Here is a 14,745-nt window from a genome sequence, read left to right as displayed (position 1 = left end):
GGCAGATGTCTCACAGCTCTAACATTTCCAATGTCTTCTGGGGGTCCCCACTGCAAACCAGGCTTCACCTACAGAACTTCACACAATGACCTGTCAGGGCCTTCTTTATGCAGGGATACCCCTGATGCACACTGCCTGACTTTGGTGGCTCTCCGAAACAGTGGAGGAAGAACTGATGACCCCTTCACTCTTGTATTTTTCATGCCAGCATCACAGGCACAACACTGACAAGTTTAGCTGCCAGACTGGAATGGACCTTGGCCCACTTCATCCATGTTTGCCATTTTTGATGGTTACAGATTTCTATGAGAAAATACTTTTGGCTTTTTCCTTTCACATGTTGGAGGCTTAGTTGGCTGTGGTCATGCCCTGAAGGTACTTTTTCCATTGTTTATATACAAATCTCTAAGCATCTTCTTAAATGCTTCAATCTCCTTATCAAAGGGAGCCTCTCCTTCAGCACATGCCTTAACTGCAACATTAAGCTTGCTAGTGCTCTTTTTCAATTCAGATTGTACATTCTGCATCTTTCTACCCCATTTTCTCTTTTTCACTAAAGATCTGCATAATAATCTCCATTAATAGCCACACTACCTTTTCTACATTAAGATGTCTTGAAATTTCTTCAGCCAAAAATATTATCCCATTTAGCCTCAGGCAAGTTCTTAGCCTCAGGGCAGACAGCAGCCAGATACTTTGTCAAAATATCTCAGTTGCTACTTAAGTCCTTATTTCCCTCTGGAACTACTTTGCTCTCAGCACCACTTTCTTTCATGCTCCCACTAGAATGGCCCTTTAATCAGCCATGAACTCACTTTATTTCTTCTGAAAACCCGAAGACGCCAGGTACAATGAAGCAGCCCAGGAGCCATCTTCAAGCAGGCATGGAAAGCAGAGAGAAACTGGAAAAGCAGCAGGGTTTAAGAACTCTCAAATCCTGCCTCCAGTGATACACATCCTCCAGCAAGGCCATACCTCCTAAAACCTCCCAGTTAGCACCTCCAACTGGAAAGAGAAATGTCCAAATACTTGGAGCCTATGAGGGACATTCTCATTCAAAGCACCACAATCTCTTTTAAGTTTTCCCCTTTTTATTGAGTTTTGCCAATTTTAAACAATATTTTGATCATATTTTGGTCTCCTTCCCCTACCTCCATCCCCTTACTACTGCCCATTCAATTTCATATATATGTGTGTGTGTGTGTGTGTGTGTGTATGTTTGGGTATCCAATTGCCCTTCAGTGTGGGTTTAATTTTTAAGACTGTCTCTGAAATGTTGAGCCATATAGATTTAAAAACTACTGGTGATGGGTTTGTAGGGATGGTTCAGTGGTTAAGGGCACATACTACTTTCAAAGAGGACTTGAGTTCATTTCCCAGCACCTATATCGTGGCTCACAATTGCATGTAACTCCAGCTCCAAGAGATCAGATGACCTCTTCTGTCCTGTATGGGCATTGCACATATGTGTGTGGTGCACATGTATATATGTGGGCAAAAGAGTCATACACATAAAATAAAAATTAATAAATCTTTTTATCAAACCTATTATAAGATTATAAAGACAGGGAGTTTCACTATCACTTAAAACACATATTCTCCTAAGTACCTGTATTACATTTCTTCCTATTCAAAGTATTAATATATGTGTGCATATATGTATGCCTATATATACACACATATGGCAAGAGAATACATAAATATTTCTAGAGTTCATTCCATTTCCTTTCTTTCCAATAGTCCTAAAATTTCAAATTCAAAAATGCAAAAAGCCAAGGCTATTCAAGGATGAAGATGCTATCTACTTTTCCTTGTGACCTGTGTATTTTTTAGTGGTTACATTTAATTCATAATATGACAGAGGCAGCATGGAAACAGACTTGAAACTTATTTTTAATAAGCACTAATGCATTTATGTCATTCTTGCCATACTCCCCTCCTACAAACATTTGGCCTCCCAGATTATATCCATGAAAATTAACGATCTGTCACTGGGCTTGCCTCAACCCTAATGAAGTACTTTCTCAGAATGACTGAAGTCAGGTGTGAGAAACTTGCTTCTCCTGTAAATGATACAGCCCTTTCCTCATTCTTTGCACAAATTTAATTAGGTGGGAGCAAAAAAAATTAATTACTGCCTCATAGTGATTTTGGTTTTTCAACAAGTAAAAAGGGCTTTTGTTGATGTTTGAAGGCTTTTCTGCACAGAAATGGCAATAAACAGAAGACATATCAAAAATTCAAAGTAGCTGTAATTTCTTTGCTTTATGAAAAGCCAAATCTGTGATACATAAAGTGCATATCTTTATTGAACAGTTAATAATTCACAGAGCTAAGTGCTATGAAAAAACACTAAAAGAAGAAAATGCAACACAGTGTAACTGAGGGCAGAAGGGAGAAGCTTAAATTAAGCAGAATTACCAGGGAAGGACATCTAAGATGATGTCAGCCAAGTTGAAATCTTGATACCATAAAGAACCAGCAAGGGGGGACGGACCTGGAGAGATGGCTCAGCAGTTAAGAGCACTGACTGTTCTTACAGAAGATCTTGGTTCAAATTCCAGCTCCCACACATGGCAGCTAACAACTGTCTGTAACTTCAGTTCCAGGGGATTCAACACCCTCTTCTCTTCTGCATGGGCACTGTACAACATGGGTGCACTTACATACTTGCAGGCATGACACTCATATGCATAAAATAAAAATAAATAAATAAAAAGAACCAGCGAGGGGGAGGTACAGAGGAATTAAGGTTTAGTCAGGGTTCACCCGGCTTGAGTTTCCCTTCCTTTCCAGTTCTATTTCCTGTGATATACATAATCTCTGTAAGTTTAGTTCCACTTGGCATTTCAGTTTTGTTTAACAAAGTCCCACACTTCTGATCTTCGGTATTCTGAGGTCACTACTACCCAGTTTCATGTAGAGCCTCCTCTGGAGCTCTATACAGAGAAGTCATCCCTGTTCCTTATTGCCCAGCTTCACCAATTTTCTGGAACCCTAGTGCAAGCCTTCATGATCCACTCCCTCTTGCATCCTCATGCCTGCAAAACCAGTCATATGGACAATGCCAAGTTCTGCCACCAGCTAGGGACTGTAGCCTGGTCCCCTGGGACCACAGTTGTAGCACCCTCTCTGTGTCTTCAAAGTTCACCCTTGGAAAACATCTTCCCTAGGTGACAGGCTACAGTGGAGTTCCCTTGAGGTTCTCTCAGTTCAGGGACTCTCTTTTCCGATTAAAGATTTTTTTCAAATGAGTGTATATTGTTCAAGTCTGGGTCTCTTCATGCTTGGGGTGGTGCCTTCAAATTACCTTTCCTATTGTCCCAATACAAACCTCTCCTTAAGGGCTCTGATCTTTTTTATAGTTACAGCTTACCCCTCATCCCAAGTCTACAGCTTTGACCCAATCATACTCCTTTATTTTCCCAACTATACACATTTCACATCTTTCTGCACCAATTTTTGCTTTGAGTTCTCACTATGTCTCACTTCAAGAAGTCAGTAGCTATCATACTGATGCTCATATGATGCATAATCTTCATTTTCAAACTTACTAGATCTAGAATCATCTAAGAGACACACCATGTGTGTCTGAGGGACTTTTCAGGGAGAATTAACTGAGGAGGGAAGATCCACGCCAAATATGAGTGATACCACCCAATGGACTGTGGTCTGAGATTGAATAGAAAGGGACAAAAGACAAAGATGGGAATCAGCGTTCATCTCTCAAATGCATCCTGAATTCAGAAATAATATAGCCACCTCACATTCCCACTGCATGCCTTTCTGCCATAGTAGATATTTTATCATTTTTTAAATTCAGAGTGAAAGTAAGCTCTTCCTTTCTTATGTTGCTTTTTGCTGAGTGTTTGGTCATAATGTTAAAAATAGGAATATAGCCTAAAGGCTATGCTGTCCTGAAAGTTCCTCTGCCAATAATTTGACCTAGCAGTTTTGAACTCACCACGATTCAAATTATAAGGACACAGGATGGCAGCCAAATTATTTACCAGAATATAACATGAATGGCCTTTAGCTCAATTCCTGATACAGCCTTTCCTTCCCCATTAAAACCTTGTGAATCTGAGCCTGAAATGTGCAGATTTCAATTGGCATATTGTGCTTCTGAACTCCCACCAGAATCTCTCCTTGAGTTCTGTTTAGAGTATGCCAGGGCCTCTCTAAGCCATAACTCCCAACTCTTCCACAGTCCTCCCATGAATCATTTGCAAAGGCCTGTGGGGTGCATGGTAAAGTTTGTCACAGCAACTGCACGACTTATTGGTGCCAATTTCCCATCTTTATTACTTTTATCATTGCTGTGACAAAATACATGACAGCAGCAACTTAAAGGTAGGATGGCTTATTTTAGCTCACACTTTAAAGCAACTTGATCCCTGTCACGGGTCAAAGACCACAATTCAAGCCTAATGGGCTTGGGGTATAGGTGCAGAAGAAATCAGGATGCAGGGGATGCAGAGGTGTGTGAACCAGTGCATGCTTTATTCTAAGAATCAACCTTACTTATAGTACAACAAGAGGAAAAGAAAATGTTCTTCTCAAGCCAAATTATCTCATCATGATATTTGCAGTACCTTCATGTTCCCAGGGCTCAGCCCTTTTTGGAATTGCATCTGTCCCTCCATGCCTATTAAACATTCTATTCTTTACATATAACTTTATTAGCTACACAGCCTTGTTATACAAGCTTACTTATGTACGTTTAATGGGGTTCAAGGAACTGTCAGTGTCGTGATAGAAATCACTGCAGAAGAACATCCAAGTTCTCAGGGAACTGAGGCTTCCCGGCCCAGATCTGAGTTTGCTACAGATCAGAACTCACTCTGAGTTTACTTGAGATCAGAGCTAGGGCCTTCACAATCCATCATGGCAGGAAAAGGCAACTGGAAGTTCCCTGATGGTGGAAACATATAACTGGCATTCGTCAACTTCTCAAAAAAACAGGGAACAGAGAGGGGGGCAAGTGAACATCTCCTCTCTTTTCTGATACAAAGCAACATTTGGAGCTACATAATTCCCCCCCCCACAGGGCATTGTCTCATGTTCATTGTGACATGTTTAACAGCACTTTGGCCAAGCCAAATAAAGACTGATGGCATCCCACCCCTTGCAGTTATGACAACCAAAAAGTCTCCAGGTATTTTCAAATGTCCCCGTGGATGAAAGAAGCACAAGTGAGAATGACTGTACTAGAAGAAAAGACTGATGTTGTAGGCCATCTGACTGAAGGGCAAATTAAGGACAAGAACTAAATGCATAAGAAATAAAATTAAGCCTCAGCTAATTTCTCCATATTAGCACCACCGCAGGCCTCATGACCTCAGAGATCCTTGTTCAGGAATACTGCAGTGTCTTAAATCAAATTCAATCTAAGCAAATTGAACTTTGACAAAACACAGAATTTATTTTTCTTGGGGAAATAGGGAATACCCACAGTCTCCAGTGTACTGTCATCCGTATTCATACCGCAGCATCTTTATCTGCCTCTGTACCAAGTCATGTGACCGGATCTAGCAGAGGTGGCCTTCAACAGTTCTGTTTTCCTAATTTGACTCATCCAATTACTGCCTTAGTTAACCTACAAAAAAGTATCTCTAAAATCAAGGGAGGTGAATGTGTCAAGACTAGAGACTCTGGTTTCACAATAATGAAATTCATATAAGGTATCTTCTTAGCATTAAAAAAAGAATTAAATAAGAATACCATAATTTTATGATTTTTACGTTGATGTATTTATATTGCAGTAGTAGAAGGGGCACATGTTCATACCTTGATTCACATGTGGAAATCAGAGGACAACTTGTGAAATTCTCCTTCCACCCTTTGGGTCCCAGGGATTGATCTCAGGTCCTCTGCCTTGCAGTAAGCACCATAACATACTGAGCCATCATACCAACCCCCTAGGGGATTCTAGAATTTAATTCACATGATATGCATATTTTTCATCTACCTTGTTTCTGAATATTTACTTTCTATTTGGTAGACTTCCAAACAGGCTTGGAAGAAAAAAAATGAATTGTAACAGCATGCCTCTAAATAAGCCTCTTAAAAAATTAGGCAAGAAACATGTAGTATTGAGGAGACAACAGATTTTTTCATATAAATTTGAGTTTGGAGGCTGGGACGATGGCACAGTGGGTAAGTATATTTGCTCTATAAGCATAAGGAACCGAATTCAGACCCCCAGCACCCATGTAAAAAGCAAGTCATGTCTGAGCATGTTTCAACATCAACTTTGGAAACTGGAGGCAAGCAAATCCTGGGAGCTTGTCAAACACACAGCCCAGCTTAAATGGTGAACTTGTGTTTGAAAGAAAGACCCGGCCTCAAGGAATAACATAGACAGTGACAGAAAAAGATACCTGACATCATCTTGTGGTTTTTACATGGGCCTACATATCCACACTCATAAATGCAACCACACATACATGCAAACACATTAAAATACAGCACATAGCATATACATTTATACACATGCATGCTGTTCTATAGGACTGTCCTCCAACAGATAGAAGTCATCTTCCTGAGCTTAGCTGTGCCCAGTTCTCTAAGATTATCATAGCTGGGCTTATTGGCTCTTCACACCCTGTCATGGAAGGAGGGCCAGGTGGAGTTACAGGACCCTCACATGAGAGTCCATCCACACCTCCAAACAAACTTGTGATGAGCAATTTGGCTCTAATTGCATTGCCTGGGGGAGGGGCTAGAGTATATAGGCTGGGGAAGACTACGGCAGGATCTCATACCGTTTTGTGTGGCTATGGGAAAACCAGCATCCATGCCTGAGTAAACACCTTCAGGTGTGGTCTTATGGAAGAAACTCACACAGTTCTGTAGGGAAACACACCCACTGCTCTGTAAGTAAGCCCAATAATCTCACTAATTTCCTATAGTGCATTTTGGTGGAATCCTACCTGGGTTTGTCCTTGGGACCAAGGGAGGAGGGGGAGGACATTACACACTCCCATAGAATTTTACCAACACGTGCATGCAATAAGCTTGACTTTGCTCTATAATTAATTAAAATGCATTAAAAATTATGGATTATTCTCAATGGGAACAACACTAGGTTCATCTTTTCCCAAACTGGTAAATGCCCCATAAAGCCTATGCTAGCAAAAGGATCATTTTGAATCTTTTCTTCAAATCTTTCCTACAATTTGAATGAATAGATCTATTTTAAGAGTTCATAAATGAGGTAGCTAGCATATTTACTACTTTTTTGTCATGTCTTTGAAGGTCAAATTTTTAAAGAGATTTTACATAGAAGGAAACTGAAATTATTGTATCATCAACAGGAGAAAACTGGTCATCTCATTTTTATTTTTAATGTGACACTTGTATTGATTATATGCTATAAAGTTCTAAGCATCTTTCTCACATAATGCACTAACTCTTACAACAATCTGATAATACAGAGCTGTTTCTTCATTTTAAATGCAAGAAGCAGGCATAGAGAGAATATGTGACTTGAAAAGAATTGCTCAGCAACTAAGTCAGAAGGAGTCAGATTTGAATTGAGGCAATCTATAGACTTAGTGTATGCACAGTCTCTTAATGTAATTCAAAAGGAACATGGTTGTTGGCATCTATTGATTTGATTGGATGAAAATAAGTACAACTCATAAGAATCAAAGAGTTTGAGTTTAAATTCCTGCAAAAATAGGAATGGAAGTACTAGAGAGATGGCTCAGTGGTTAAGAGTACCGGCTGCTCTCACACAGGTCCCTGGTTCAATTCCCAGCACCCATATGGCAGCTGTCAACCATCTGTAATGCCAGTGCCAGGAAAATTCAGTGTTCTCATCTGACCTCCATGGGCATTGCATGACATGTGTGCACTTACCACACGCAGGCAATACACTCATATAAAATAAAAACAAAAAGGAATTGAGACTATCCAAGAGGGGAGACCCTGGCTGTTTGGATTCAAAGGCACCTCAATAGATTATTTCCGTGTACGTGGATCCCAGTTTCTAAAAATTTAAGACAAAATAATAAGTTACTGATTGTTAATGACCATTCACTTTCTAGTGAGAGGAGGAGGAGGTGACTGCCAAAGATATTCTTTACTTTCTAACAGTGCCGTGGTTCCATCTGATGGCATCTGACATCAGATACATGAGACAACATGTCTGAGAAACACATACCTCTGTGCACTCTATCACTGACCACTCTCAAACTCATAGCCCCACTTGTTCCTTTCACTTTTCTCCCTTCTCTGAAATGCGGCAAAAGGAAATGATTCATTCTATAAATAGGTTTCTGGATGATCCTATTTCTGGTTTGGGAGGCATCAGCTAGCAAAACATCAAATTCCATCACTGCCACAAATATATATCCCAATAAAATGAAGTATTATAGGCTTCCTGTGGGCAGTTCTTATGTCACAGCAAACAATGAAATAAAGATTACTTTTAATGGATCAGAACAATGCTACTGAAAGAAATCACCCGCTTTCAGCTCACTGAATGCCACTTGCTCATGAATGCTTCCTCCTCTCAATTCATCATGTTCCTGCTCCTCTTAAATAGCATGATATTCTCTCTCTCTCTTTCTCTCAGAGAGAGAGAGAGAGAAAGAGAGAGAGAGAAATTTGTCAGGAATTAATGTGAAAGAATAATTAGCACAGTTTGTGTATGCCCTAATCATCAATTCATTTTAATACTCATGAATTAGCAGTATAAAACCTGTTTTGTTTATTTTCCAGCACCTGGCTAGACTATATTGTAATTTCTAGGTGTATATAGATAAATGACTATTTAATAATGCAATAATTTGTTGGAAAGGAATGGCTGAAAGCTATTGATTGATATATCAGTTTGACACACAAGAAAGAATAATTTCTGAGTTGAGAGTTGAGGCAAATGCTAATTTATGCAAAAACTAAGATAGATGATGTTATATTCCAAAGCCCAAGACTGGCTCAAAATAAAACCCAACTATTCACTCAACAAGCTCCCACTGAGTCATTACTTTAAGAACCATGTAACCCACTGCAATACCTCACTTGATCTTCACAATGATTACTAGTCCAAGTTAAGTCAAATACACTGCTGGTCTTTTTAGTTTTCTTTTTTTTCTAATAAATTTTAATATTTTATAATTCATTGTACATAGTGCTTGGTTTCATAAGGAAATTTTCTTTCAAGAATATCATGGCCTTTAACCATATTGACCTCCCACACCCTCTATTTTCTCTCTTTTCTTCCTCTTGCTAGTCTCATTTCTTCACTGATCTCTTCTGGTTTCAAGTCCTCTGTGAGGGAAAGTAAAATATAGGATCTGCACAAGCACACAAACACATATATGTATAATTTTCAGTAGAATTTTGAAGTAATGCATTACCCTCCGTTTTTTCACACCAGCTAAGCATAATTTATCTCTCCTCTCTTTCTCCCTGTGTAACCCTACTGCCTCTCTCCCCCAATTAAAGTATTCCCATTTTCCGCATTTTCCCTGTGATAACACCTGTCTCCTACTCACTCTCTCTCTCTCTCTCCCTCTCTCAGATTTCTTCTTCCCCTTTATCCTCCATGGTTCCTTTCCCTTTCCCTTGCTTTTGCAGTTACATCAGGATATAAATTCACATTTAAGGATTGGGAGCTAAGATCTGCAAATGACAGAGAACATACCTTACTTGTTTTCTGAGTCTGTGTTCCTTCATTTATTATATCAGTTTCTAGTTCCATCCATTTACATGCAAATTTCATGATATCACGTTTTTACTGATGAGTAGAACTTCATTGTGTAAACGTACCACATTTTCATTATCTAGTCATCAGTTGAAGGACGTTTACGCTGTTGTTTCCATTTCTTAGCTATTGTGAAAAGAGCAGCAGCAAAAAGGACTGCACAAGTATCTCTGCAGTAGGTTGAGTCCTTTGGGCATATGCTTATGAGCAGTATAACCAGATCATATGGAAGATTTAGTTTTAGTTTTTTAAGAGTTCTCCATACTACTTTCCATAGTGGTTTCAGGTATTTGCAATCCGAGCAGCAGTGAATGACAGTTTCCTTTCCTTACATTTTCACCAGCATTTGGTGTCATTTGTTGTCTTGCTCTTAGCCATTCTGATTGGGGTAAGATGATTTGCATTTCCCTAATGACTAAGAATTTTGAACAATTTTTTAAGATTTTTTTTTAGTCATTTTATTTCTTCTTTTGAGATCTCCCTGTTCAGATCCATAGCCAGTCTTTTAATAGGGTCATTTGTTTTGCTGATTCTTTGATTTGAGTTCTTTTTATATTCATATATTAATCCTCTGTCAGATGTATAGCTGGTGAGATTGTTTCACATTCTGAGGACTTCCTCTGCACTTCCTCGGTTGTTTTTAGTCTGGACAGATGCTTTTTAGTTTAATGAGGTCCCCACTTGTCAGTTGTTGACTTTAATTCCTGAGAAACAGATGTCCAATTGAAAAAGCCCTCTGCTGCTGTATCTTGTAAGGTTTCTTCTAATAGTTTCAGCATTTCAGGTTCTACATTAAGGTCTTTGATCCAGAAGGAGTTGACTTTTGTACAGGGTGATGGGTATGGGTGTGATTTCATTCCTCTACACATGGAAATCCAGTTTTGCCAATGCCATTTGTTAAAGATGCTGTCTTTCCTCCAGTATGTGTTCTTGGCATCTTTGTTGAATATTAGGTGACTGAAATTGCATGAATTTGTGCTTGGGTCTTCTATTTGGTTCCATTGATCTAAGCTCTGTGTTTGTGCAAATGCCATGCTGTTTTTATGACTATGTCTCTATAATATAGTTTGAGATCTAGTATGGTAATCCTCCTAGCATTGCTCTTTGGGCTCAGGATGCTTTTGCTATTCTAGATTTTTTGTGAATCCATATTAATTTTAAGATTTTTTTCCTAATTCCCTGTAGGATGTCATGGGAATTTTGGTTGGCATTGCACTACATCTATACATTTCTTTTGGTAAAATGAGTCCTTTGAGTGTAGGCCAAGGGGTGGTATAACCAGATTACATGGTAGCTTTATTTGTATTTTTATAAGAGTTCTCCACAGTTTTTCATAGTGGTTGCAATATTTTTAGTTCCACCAGCACTGAATGAGCATTCTCCTTTCTCAACTATTAGCCAGCATTTGGTGTCATTTGTTCTCTTGTTCTACCCAGTCTGACACAGGTAAGATGAACATTTAAAGTTTGTTAATTTACATAAAGATTTTTATTTGCATTTCCTTAATTACTAAGGATGTTGAGTACTTTATAAGGTAATATTTAGCCATTTTTATTTCTTTGTTTGAGAATTCTCTGTTCAGGTCCATAGCCCATCTTTTCATTGGATCATTTACTTTTTTTTTTTTTTTTTTGATTTTTGAGTTCTTTGCATACTCTGGATATTAACCCTCTGTCAGATGTTGTAGTAGGTGAAGATATTCTCCAAGTCTGTGGGTTCCTTCTTCACTTCCTTGGCTGTTTCTTTTGCCATACAGAAGCTTTTTAGTTTAATGAGGTCCCACTTATTAATTGCTGACCTTAATTCCTGAATAGCTAATATTCAATTCAGAAATCCTTTCCTACACCTACATCTTGTAGGATATTACCCATGTTTTATTGTAACAGTTTCAGAGTTTCAGGTTTAATATGAAGGTCCTTTATCTATTTGGAGTTGACTTTTGTGCAAGGTAAAAGACAAGGATCTAATTTCCTTCTTCTACAGGTGGAGATCCAGTTTTGCCAGCACCATTTATTGAAGATCCTGTCTTTTGTCCAGTGTGCATTCTTGGAATCATTGTCAAATATCAGATGCTGAAATTGCATGCCCTCATGTTTGAGTCTTCTATTAGGTTCCATTGATCTATGTATCTGTTTATATGACAGTACTATGCTGTTTTATTACTATAGTTCTGTAATATACTTTTATATCTGGTATGGTAATCCCGCCAGCATTGCTCTTTTTGCCCAAGTTTGCTTTGGTTATCTGGGATTTTTGTAATTCCATGTAAATTTTAGGATGGTATTTTTCAAATATTGTGAACACTGTCATAGGGATTTTTTATTGGCATTGCAGTGAATCTATAGATTGTTTTTGGTAGAACCTTCATTTTCACAATTTTGATTCTACCAATCCATGAGCGTGGGAGGTCTTTCCATCTCCTTGTGTCATCCTCAATCTCTTTCTTCAAATATTTAACGTTTTCACTGTAGAGATCTTTAATGTCTTTGGTTACGTTTATTCCTAGATATTGTACTTTTTAAATGCTACTGTGAATAGGAGGGTTTCCATCTCCAATTGCATGCTATTGGTATATAGAAAGCTACTGATTTTTGTAAACTGATTTTGTAACCCACTGCTTTGCTTAAAGTGTTAATCATTTCTAGAAGTTTTCTGGTGGAATTTTGGGGCTCTCTTATGTATAATATCATCTGTAAATTGGTATAATTTGATCTCTTTTTTAATTAGTACTCTTTGATTTTCTTCTCTTATCTTATTGCTCTGGCAAGAGCATGAAACATTATATTGAAAAAGATCGAAGAGAGTGAACAGCCTTATCTAGTTCCTTATTTTAATGGGAATGCTTCCAATGTTTTTCCCTATATATGGTGGCTTTCAGTCCAGTTTTCTCTAGGATTTTTATCATAAATGTATTTTTGATTCTGTCAAAAGCCTTTCTTCATCTTTTGAGATTATTATGTGATATTTGTCTTTACATCCACTTATATGATTTATTGCACTTCTGGGCTTATGTATATTGAACCATCCCTGCATCTGTGGAACAAAACCCACCTAATGATGGTAAATGATATTTTGTGTGCATCTGCATGCAGTTTGAAAGTGTTCCATTAAGAATTTTTGCATTTACATTCATTAGGGTTATGGGCCTAATGGTATGTGTCTTTACCTTCTTTTGGTGTCAGAGTAATACTGTGTTCCTAGAAGAAGCTTGAGACATTTCCCTCTGTTTCTATTTTTTTGAATAATTTAAGTGGCATGGGTTGTAAATCTTCTTTGAAGGTCTGATAAAATTCTGCTATGAATCCATCTGGGCCTGAGCATTTCTTAGGTGGGAGGATTTGTATTACTGTTTTGCTTTCCTTGCTTATGAGCCCCTTGAACTGTTGCTCTCTTCTTCGTTTAACTTTGGTAGATGTGTTGAATTTAGAAATTTGTCCATTTCCTTTAGATTTCTCAAACTTAATAGAGTATAGGTTGTTTGTTTGTTTGGTCTTTTTGAGATAGGGTCTCCTTGAGTAGGACTGACCACCCAGCTGATTATAGGTTTTTAAACTATTCCCTTTTGATATTCTGGATCTTTTAGGTGTCTGTTGGAATGTTTCCCCTTTTGTCTCTAATTTTGTTGATTTGGATTTACTCTTTCCTTCTTTTTATTATCTGGACTAGGGGGTCTGTCTATTTTATTTATCTTTTCAAATAGCCAGCTCTTAGATTCATTGATTCTTATATTACTTTCTTTGTTTCTATTTCATTGATTTCTGCTCTGATTTTTATCAGTTCTTCTCATCTGTTCAGTTTGGGTTTGGTTTGTTCTTGCTTTGCCAAATTCTTTTTTTAATATATATTTTTACTGAATTTTTCCAGAGACCTGAGATGCAATGGTGTCATTTATTTGTGCTCTTTCTGATTTTATAATGTAGCCTCTTAGAACTATAAATTTCCCCTTATGACTGTTTTAAATGTATCCCAGAGGTTTTGCTCTGTTGTGTTATCATTTTCATTTGTTTCCAGGAATATTTTTATTTCTTTCTTTGACCCATTTTATTTCTTTGATTTCTTCTTTGACCCATTCATCATTCAGGAATGTGTTATGTTATCTCCATGAGTTTGTGTAATTACTAGAACCATTTTTGTTGTTTAAGTTTTAGTGTGTTGTGCTCCAATAGAATACATGGAATTATGTAATTATTTTTTTGTATTTGTTGAGGTTTATTTTGTACCCCAGTATGTGGTCAATTTTAGAGAAACTTCTGTGGGCTGCTGAGTTTAACATGTATTCTTTGGTGCTTGGGTAGAATATTCTGGCGACACCTGTTAGGTCCATTTAATGTATGATATCATGTAGTAATTCATATGTTTCTCTGTTAATTCTTTGTTCAGATGGGGAAAGTGGGGACTTGAAATCACCTACTGTTACTGGGTGTAGTTAATCTGTGTCCAATAGTACTATTTTTATGAAACTGGGTGCACCAGAGTTTGCTACATATATATGTTTGTTATGTCTTCTTGCTCGAATAGTCCCTTGATCAGAATATAATCACTTTCTTTATCTCTTGTGATTAATTTTAACTTAAGGTCTGTCTTGTCTGATTTTATAAGCCACCACTGCTTGTTTCTTCATACCATTTACTTGGAATATTTTTCCATCCTTCACTTTAATGTGATCTCTATACTCAGAAGTAATATGAGTTTCTTGTAGACAAGAGATGTATTTTGTCTCTTAATCCATTCAAGTAGCCTGTGTCTTTTGACTGAGGAGTTGAGGCCATTGATATTTAGAGTTATTATTGAAAGGTGTGGTTTTGTTACTGTCATTTTGTTTTCTACTTGTGTTCTCAGTTTTATTTTGTGTTCCTGTACTTTATACTTTCATTTGTTTTCATTCTGTAACATTTTGGGTATTGTTTCAGCATATTTCTATCATTGAAGCTTTTTTTTCTTTCCCCTTTGAGTATGATAGAAAATTTGCTGAGTAAAGTATTCTGGGTTTGCATATATGATCATTTAGAACTTGGAATATGTTGCTCCAG

The sequence above is a fragment of the Nannospalax galili genome, unplaced genomic scaffold (assembly GCF_000622305.1).
Source record: "Nannospalax galili isolate Female #2095 unplaced genomic scaffold, S.galili_v1.0 scaffold846, whole genome shotgun sequence".
In the NCBI taxonomy this organism is placed as follows: domain Eukaryota; kingdom Metazoa; phylum Chordata; class Mammalia; order Rodentia; family Spalacidae; genus Nannospalax; species Nannospalax galili.
This window is presented reverse-complemented; position numbering follows the sequence as displayed.